The 8,690-nt window shown below is 33.2% G+C and overlaps 1 protein-coding gene across 1 annotated transcript in view; it reads left to right on the top strand.

Annotated features, from left to right (window-relative positions):
* Window positions 1-8,172: 8,172 nt before the first annotated feature.
* LOC130441037 (paired box protein Pax-2a) overlaps window positions 8,173-8,690 on the top strand; it is a 58,565-nt gene continuing 58,047 nt past the window's right edge. Inside the window, exon 1 of the mRNA XM_056774518.1 lies at window positions 8,173-8,179. The gene's annotated coding sequence lies outside the window, so the exon portion shown is untranslated. The remainder of the gene's footprint in view (window positions 8,180-8,690) is intronic.

Here is an 8,690-nt window from a genome sequence, read left to right as displayed (position 1 = left end):
TTATTTTAGGGATGGTTTAAAGGGTTGAAAAGCTTGAGAATATATTAATCATTTTCGAGAATGTGTAATAACATTTTTAGATAATTTTTTATCAATTAGGGTTATTTTTAAGGATCGAAAGGGTATTAAAAATTCGATAATTAAGATAGAGAACATTAAATATTATTTACTCTATAGTTAAATCTTTTTATGTCGTATCAAAGTAATTTTTTGAGATTTTTTCAATTTAGGGGTTATTTGCAAGCGTTGTACGGTTTATAAGGGGTTGAAAATGATTTTATTATGAGGTAATTGTATTTACAACTTCACCCCTTAATATTAAACACGTTTTTTACCGTTAATATGGCTCAATGTCAATTTTTCCATTAAGGGATTCTTTACACCCCTTAAAAATAATAAGCGGAGCTCAGATCATTTTCACTTTTGAAGTTAAGGGTAAGATGAGCCTAATTTCATGCAAATTGCTTCACAGTAAAAAAATTCGGATGTAAGACACTATTTCTCGCTTCAATGACTGCTCTAAGAATATATTTCAAATCAATGATCTAAACTCGCGAGTAATGGGGCAGGTCTCAAAATGGATCTGGTGAATGTAGCAAGAAACTGATGTATAAATAAAGAATAAGGCATTGGAAGAAGTGGAAGAATACATATCTGGATCAACTGATCAGGATAAACGAGTCAAATTAATATTGCGCGCTTCTGGAAGATCATATTCAAATGATCTATGGAGTGGAGTTGCTAGGAAAAAAAAAGAGATCTTAAGAGAGTGTTTGGATAAGATGAAAGACTTAAGACATTAACCACAGAATAAAATCAATGTACCGGACTTTTGGCGAGGAGAATTGACAATAGTTGGAATGAAACAATGGTACGAACGAAGCATATCACTGTTTAGTTGAAGTAGAAGTATTTTTAATGCCTTCCCAGTTAACTGAAATTCGGAAAGCTGCAATTATTACCACATTGGAAGATTACTGGTCTATCTGAAGACTCAACTAAGTTATGATGCGAGTATCGTAGAGTGAAGAATCTTGCGTTGGAATATTGGGTATAGAGGAAGGAAAATTTCAAATGACGCACTGCAATGATTTATGTTAACGACTTTTAGCGTGATCTACAATATCTGATTTTCTGGTTGATTAGTATTTGTTTGGCAGCCATCAATAGTGAACGTTTCCATTGAATTTGTAAACATGGAAACAAATTGGTCATCGTTAGTAATACAATATTTTTAATGGAAAAGCCTTAGCTCCACCAATGGAAACCAAACTAGATTCTACACTGGGTGAGAATGCTCCTTCGTTATCAACAGTAAAATATTGGATAGCAGACAGCCAAGACAGGATCGCAGTGGTCGACCAAATGGTGTGACGACTCGAGAAACATTGAAGAAAATCCACAAAGTTGTATTGGATGATCTTCTAGGTAACGGCGTCGGTTTTTTGGGATGATAATTTCCATTGACTATCTTGAAAAAGGAAAAACTATCAACGGCGAGCATTATGCGAACTTATTGCAACGTTTTAGCGAGCAAATCAAACAAAACCGGCCACATTAGGCTATGTGTCTATTCCCAGACTTGAAAAATGGTTGGGTGGTCAATAATTTTCCAATAATGAAGAGGTTATGTCAACAGTTAATGACTATTAAGGAGCTTGACGATTCTTACTATGAAAAGTGTATAGGACTTATTGAAAATCGTTGGAAACAGTGTATGGAGCTAAAAGATCACTTTGAAATATAAATATATTCTCTTTCCAAAATTCTTTTTTTTTTTTTTTGTTGGGCCAGGTCCTTCTGGGACCATTCACGTGAGTTTTTTTACGTTTCACGTGAAAACTACTTAACCGATCATCATGAAACTTTGTACACATATTCATGGGGGTATTGGAAGTAACGTAAAGGGTACTTTTTATGAAAAAAAAATCTATGTTCTACGGAAGAAAAAACAATATTTCCTCAACGCCATCTAGCACTCAGTAATGAAGTTCGAACCGTTCCACTGTATTACCAAATGTCACGTCAATATCCAATCCAATTCACTATAGTTTTAGTTATTTATTGTTATTTTTTTACTGTCATTACATAAAACTATTTGAATTTTTAAGGTTAGGTGTCAATTTTTGAGGTTAGAGGTCATTGTTAGGGTTAAATGCTTTAGATCTTACTCTTTAGTTTTCATTCTTATTTTGTTCTTCTTTATAAATGCCTTGGAAGAGGAAATTTTATGTATCCAAAGATTCATCACGGGCTCGTGCAGTAAAAGTTGGACGAAATCAAGACTTTTCGGTTCACGCAGAACTGATAAGACAACAGCAATCAGAGCGACAAAGTGCTGAAACTCCTCTTCAGGTACGAAATCGTTCAGAAAGACAAGCTAGGCTACAGGCAGCTAGAAAAGCGATAGAAACGCCAGAACAATCGCAATCGAGAAAAATTCATAATGCAGAAACGCAGACTACGCGCCGTCGCAATTTCATACCCAAGGATTGGTTGATATTTAATGATACCGGATTTTAAAATAATATCATAATCATCCGATTTGTATTGGCTCTATTGGGATGCTTTCAAATGGAAAGATGACAATGTTGGAATGTGCTGTTCCAGTGTTTCAGTTCCATTACTTGGAAAGAGCCTTTGAAAACTTTATTGTTAAGTGTTACAGATAAGTCAAAGCAATTTTTAAGCAGAATAAGAAAGTATAACTCTTGCTTCCAATCATATTGATTGATTTCTATTGTAATGATGTTCGATACTTATTTAATGACTTCAATGCGGGCGAAGCCGCGGGTAAAAATTAGTCTAAAAGTACAAACTTCAAATGTCTACTTGAATAGTAACCAATAATAACCAAATTCATTTCGGTATCATCTTTTTGTTCACTCAAATTATAAAAGCGTAGAAAGCTTAAAACCAGTTTTGTAATTATACAATATAATGGCGCAATTTATTTCCGGTGCACCAGGAACAAATATTAAAGACCTAACTACATTTTCATTACTTTCATTTTTAGAATTAATTAAATTCATTATAAGTTGGAATTTCTGGAACCGTCTGATGTTTACCCTCAGTCTCTGAAGACGACAACTTGGTTATCGAAACGCGCGTCAGATAGTGAATTGTGAATGTTGGTGTAAACAGTGTGTTCAGTATGAAATTCATTATAAGAATCAATAGAATCTGTTATATAATTGTTTCAAAAAATTATTTCATTATTGATCGATATGAAAATTGATTTATTTGAATATTAAATTCCAATGCCACAGAAAAATTTCTTGAAATTGATTAGAACAAGAAGTAAATAAATTTATTTCGGGTATTGATAGGTTTATTGAATGAATGTATAGAAAGATATATTTTACGGGATAGCTTGTATCCTATTCCTCTGCGACTTTTTCGTATTGATACTCTAAATTTAGACTACAATCTGCAGTTACAAAGAGTCGCTTCTCTAAACCTAGTACTAAGTAACTCACATTCGATAAACTGTCCCCAGTGTTGCCACAATTTAAAAGCTGAATGTAAAAATTGAACTAGAAAATGTACTAGATTGTACCAACTTCACACAAATTTAATAAAATTATGTATAAACATAAGTTTAAATTAAATTTTTTTTCCAAAAATGTTATAGACTGTGTCAATTATTATTTTAAGGATGAAAAATTTATATAAAGTTTACCGATAAAATTTAAATAACTTTATATTTGCGAAGGCAGGGAAAATGTATTAGAAAAAAGGAAAAATGTACTAGCGTATAAAATACACTAAAATGTACTAAAATTATACAATTGTACTAGCTCTGGCAACACTGACTGTCCCATTGACATAGAATTAGTTTGTTCCTATTGCCAACAGAAACACCAGTGGATAAATTGTCGCTTTGCGCATGCTCTGGAACGTAACGTCGTCTGCGCGGTCAGCGCTCGTCAAATGTCGTCAAACGCACCAGGTAGAAACTTTGTACTTGATTTCTTTCTCAACCATCAAACGATTTGCGTTAATATTTACGTGTAAATATATTTTGAGTTGACAGATTCATCATTAAAGTAAGTAAAATGTGTAATATTTACATATACGTATCATATTACTTAAGGAAAATATCAGTTTTCATAACCTCAAAGTAGATTATGGAGAGTAATAATAATGAAGAACTGAAATCTGAATTCTTTATTATGGAAAGTAAGAATTAAAAAGAGTTGAATCTGGATTATTTAATTATGTATTTCTATGTACATACAATTACAAACTCAATATCTAATTAATAAATACACCTCATTTTTTGGTTAATGTTGTGTTATGTGAAAATATTTAGTAATCGAATATTTTTGTACGTAAACTTCCGTTCAATGACTATACTACTTTGATGATAGTCTGGAAAAATAGTTAGCTTAAGGAAAAGTTATTTGTTGTAACAATTTATACAATCTGAAATAAAAAAAAATAGTAATATATTCAAATCTCTTTATTTATGATGAATGATAATATGAAAAGAGAACAGTTTGAATTAATTTTAGAAAAAAAATAGTGAATAGAACAAAATCCATGCATCCAAATTTTATCGAGAAATATTCCGAATAAATATGAATTTTTGGTATCAACAATTTAATGAAACAAAACTAATTCAAATCCAATTTTATGAAGTTTATTGTAATCGAGGGATGTTATTGTTAATTAATATCAAAATCAAACTGAATAATATGCAAAAAATAGATTAGAACAAAGCTCAATTTGTTCACTCATTTTTTTCGAGTAAATTTCAATTTCAAAAAAATATTTTACAGTTTGATTGAACATTTTATTGACATGAAATTAATCCATCAATAATAATAATATTCTACCAATGAACAAATACTATTTCAAAAGTAGCCGCCGAGACGCAACGCATGCGCAAAGCGAACAAGGAGGAACGGACCAGTTTGACATTTATCCACTCGTACAGATACTACCAAACCTAATAAATATCAGATTTTATTGAGCTCACAACGCCCTGTTAACCGTTTCTATCTTTACTAATCAAGCCTGCAAAATGTATACTTCTAGCTTGTCTTTTACCTGGTGAATCGCTCTTCCATAACCATCGCTTTAATTATTGATTTTGCAACGCCCAAGGAGTGTTCTAGTCCAACCACTGGCATCTCGTTTGTCGATTTTTTCTGACTTCTTGTTGTCCTTCAGATCACCCAGCGAGTTAAGAGTACTCAAACCCTGTAAGGGAAGGGTGTACAAAATGGCATAGTGGGGTAAAATGACACAGCGCTCGAATACACACAAATTTTCGTTCAGAAGCGCTCGGAAACGAATATGCTATTGCGGAATGGGTAGCAGGTATGCTCCTTTACATTTAGTACCGCTTCGTCACTCAGAGTAAGTGCACGACCAATTATAGTATTTTTAACCGCCAAAATTTTTTGTCATGAAACATTAGAAACTGCTATAACTTTTTAATGCCATAAACTGTTGAGTTGGAATATTTATGTTGAGTTATGTGATTGTTGCTTTTAGAATTGAATTATTCAGATTTGTTAAGCGGGTTCTTGTTTTGGCAAAAATTGCATTTGTTTACATAATGTTCATATGGGGTAAAATGACATAGAATGTGGGAGGGCAAATTGACATACTATGTCATTTTATTAAAATATGCATTTTCTTATAAATAATGCCAAGAAATTACGTAAGAAAATCTAATAGGCAATCATGGGATCCTGCTTCTATGTTAAAGGCAATAGAAGCTGTTAATAATGGTGAAATGGGGTGGCTCAAGGCATCAAAAACTTACCACATACCTCAAGCAACTCTAAGGAGACATGCCTTGCAAAAAAATAAGACTTTAAAAAAAGGCGAAAAACGACTGGGCAGGTTTAAAACCACATTTTCTGTAGAAGTAGAACGGCAGTTGGTGGAGCATTTAAAACTGCTAGAATCAAGGCTCTTTGGACTCACAAGACAAGACGTACTGGAGTTAGCCTACAATTTAACAGTAAAAAATGGGTTTGAGCACCAGTTTAATATTCAGAAAAAGGCTGCAGGAAAAGACTGGTTAAGAGGATTTCGGAAAAGAAATCGAGATATAACACTGCGTAAACCCGAAGCTACATCCGCAGCGAGAGCGCAGGCATTTAATAAGCCTCAAGTGGCTCAGTTTTTTAAGGTCTTCGACCAGATCATGCAAAAAGAAAATATTGACCCCATGAGGATATACAATGCAGATGAATCTGCTCTATCTACAGTGCGGCGCCCGCAGAAAATATTTGCTACAGCCGGTCGGAAGCAAGTAGCATCATATTGACTTGTAGAAAATAGTCCACCTTCAGCTTTGATAATGAAGAATTTCTTCCACACAATATTGGATTGCCATGCTCTCACTCATAGATATAAACATCGTTTCCACTGTTTCCTACTCGATGTAGTTTTTTTGAATTTGTTATTAAAGCTTGTGAATATTGCATCAATGGGCTATTTATATCTTTGCTTCAACTTAAGCTTACTAGAGTGCGAGGAGCTGTTACTGATATGTATTGATCAATGTATTACAAATCAGGCATCGCCTTGTACGGAAATGCGAAGAGGTCATAGATTTAGAAAGGTTTTCGTTGCAGACCTGCAACAAAACCGACTCTAATTACAGTTGTGCACAACCAAATTCGCTTTTTAGAATCGAATTTCCTCTTTTTTTCTTCTGCATGTTCCCAACAATATTGCAGCTTCTTGAGTGGTTTATTTAATTAACGGAAAATTCGCTAAAAAAAGTGTTAACTACATGAAAATAATTTGCAGACAGTTAGTACATTTTTTTTGTATTTAGATCTCAAATATAAAAATTATGACTCTGTTAGAAGTTTAGTTTCAAGTATGGAAAATCTGGAATAAAATAATGTCAAGTTATATGAACAAAATTAAGATATGAAGAAGTCGTTTACGGTTAATCACTTTATAAGAATTGGAGCCTAAAAAATAATTTACAATATCTGTCGGCGTGTTAAGACAGGTACTTCCACTCGATGGAGCCCAAAAAGTACAAAAAAGACGAGGGAAGCTTTGGTTAAAGCGACACACAGAAAACTGGGAATTAGCTTGCGAAAAATTGCGCAGGAAATTCAAAATCGTTGAAAATATGTGACTAACAATCTAAAGGAATAGATTGTAGTTAGAAAATAAAGAAAATCGACACCCAAAGATTCTGAGTAGCACCAAATGTACCAAAAATTAAAACTTAGTCTCAGGTTTTAAAATAATTATCGACGACGAGTCATATTTTACTTTAGACGGAAGAAAATTAAACTTATTATTATCAGAAAAGCGAGGAAGTGAATTAGAAAGTTAAAACACACAAAAAATTCAATTCAAGTTAGGGTTGACAGTATCTTCTCGTTGTCGCTCTTCGGCGTACAATCATCCTTCTGGAAGCTCTGTTATCGTTAAAATATATGAAAAACGTGTCTGTTAGATCTAGATTAATGCAGTTCATAATAAAAAGCATGCTGAAGGAAATTTTCGACGCTGTGGGAGCCTCTGCTTAGCTTGATATTACGTTCAGATGTTAAGGAATTTTCTCAATGTGCTTCAAATGAAAGCAGCCAAACCAGAATAATTAAAAAAGAAAATTTTGAGAAAACACCAGATTCAGTATGTCTTAATTTAATGTGTATAATTATAATATACGATTTTTACGGATTTTTTGTCCCCACACTCTTATTTTTGATTTAGTGAAACAAACTTGAAATTGTTCTATTTCAGTTTGGTCACAACGGACAAGGTATTATTATTATTTAGTAGATATTAGCTTATAACTATATTATAATTTGTTTAATCATTTAACCGTTTATTTATATTTAAACTATATCTACCCATCACCAAAGAAATGAAACCATCATCCGAGTCGGAATCTCCTCGACGATATATTCCGCCGGTTTATAGGGCAGGCCCATCGAAAAGGGGCGGGCAAATGGCACGACCCTCGGAACGCACACGCTTCCCGGACACGGTTGTTCCGAATCCGAAGAAGAAGACCGTTTAGAATATACCGTGGACGTCACAGAGACTGCCGGTCTTCCGTTTATTGTCGCGCTTATACGACACACAAGTGCATGTCCTGATCCTGCTACTCAATAATATCCCGTTCCTGGTGTCGAAATTGAACTACCAACGCGAGACTTGTGCTGTAGTGGGAGTATTTTGGGTAAGATACTATTTTTTTATCGTACATTTAAATGATTTAATCAAACTTTAAAATGAAATTCTTTATTTCATTCATGTTGTTTCCTTTTTCATTAATTCCTCCAATAAAAATAAATGAAATTAAAATGGAGACATTTATCAAACACAGCCTTGTACTCCAGGGGTTATACTTGTCATTCAAAGGATGTTGAAGATATAGGAAAAGTTTATTTATTTTTTCATGTCATATTTTTTTAAATACGCGATGATCACAAAAATATTTTAAAAGATTTGGAAAAAAGTGGATAGAAGTAGAATTTGTTTCGTTGTGGAAAAATGGAGACGGACAACGCTTCCGTGAAACATCAGGTCAAGGTCACAATAATAATAATAATAATTCTAGTAACTTTTTTTGAATTACTAATTCTGAAATATATAGAAAACTAATAAAAATCAAATCTAAAACTGTAATAACAACGACTCCTTTGTTATTTATCGTAAAGGATTTTATCAAAGTCTACCTTTTCTGCGAA

Source organism: Diorhabda sublineata, chromosome 3, assembly GCF_026230105.1.
Source record: "Diorhabda sublineata isolate icDioSubl1.1 chromosome 3, icDioSubl1.1, whole genome shotgun sequence".
Lineage (NCBI taxonomy): Eukaryota > Metazoa > Arthropoda > Insecta > Coleoptera > Chrysomelidae > Diorhabda > Diorhabda sublineata.
Note: the sequence above shows the minus strand (reverse complement) of the source record. Positions and strands in the feature narration are given on the sequence as shown.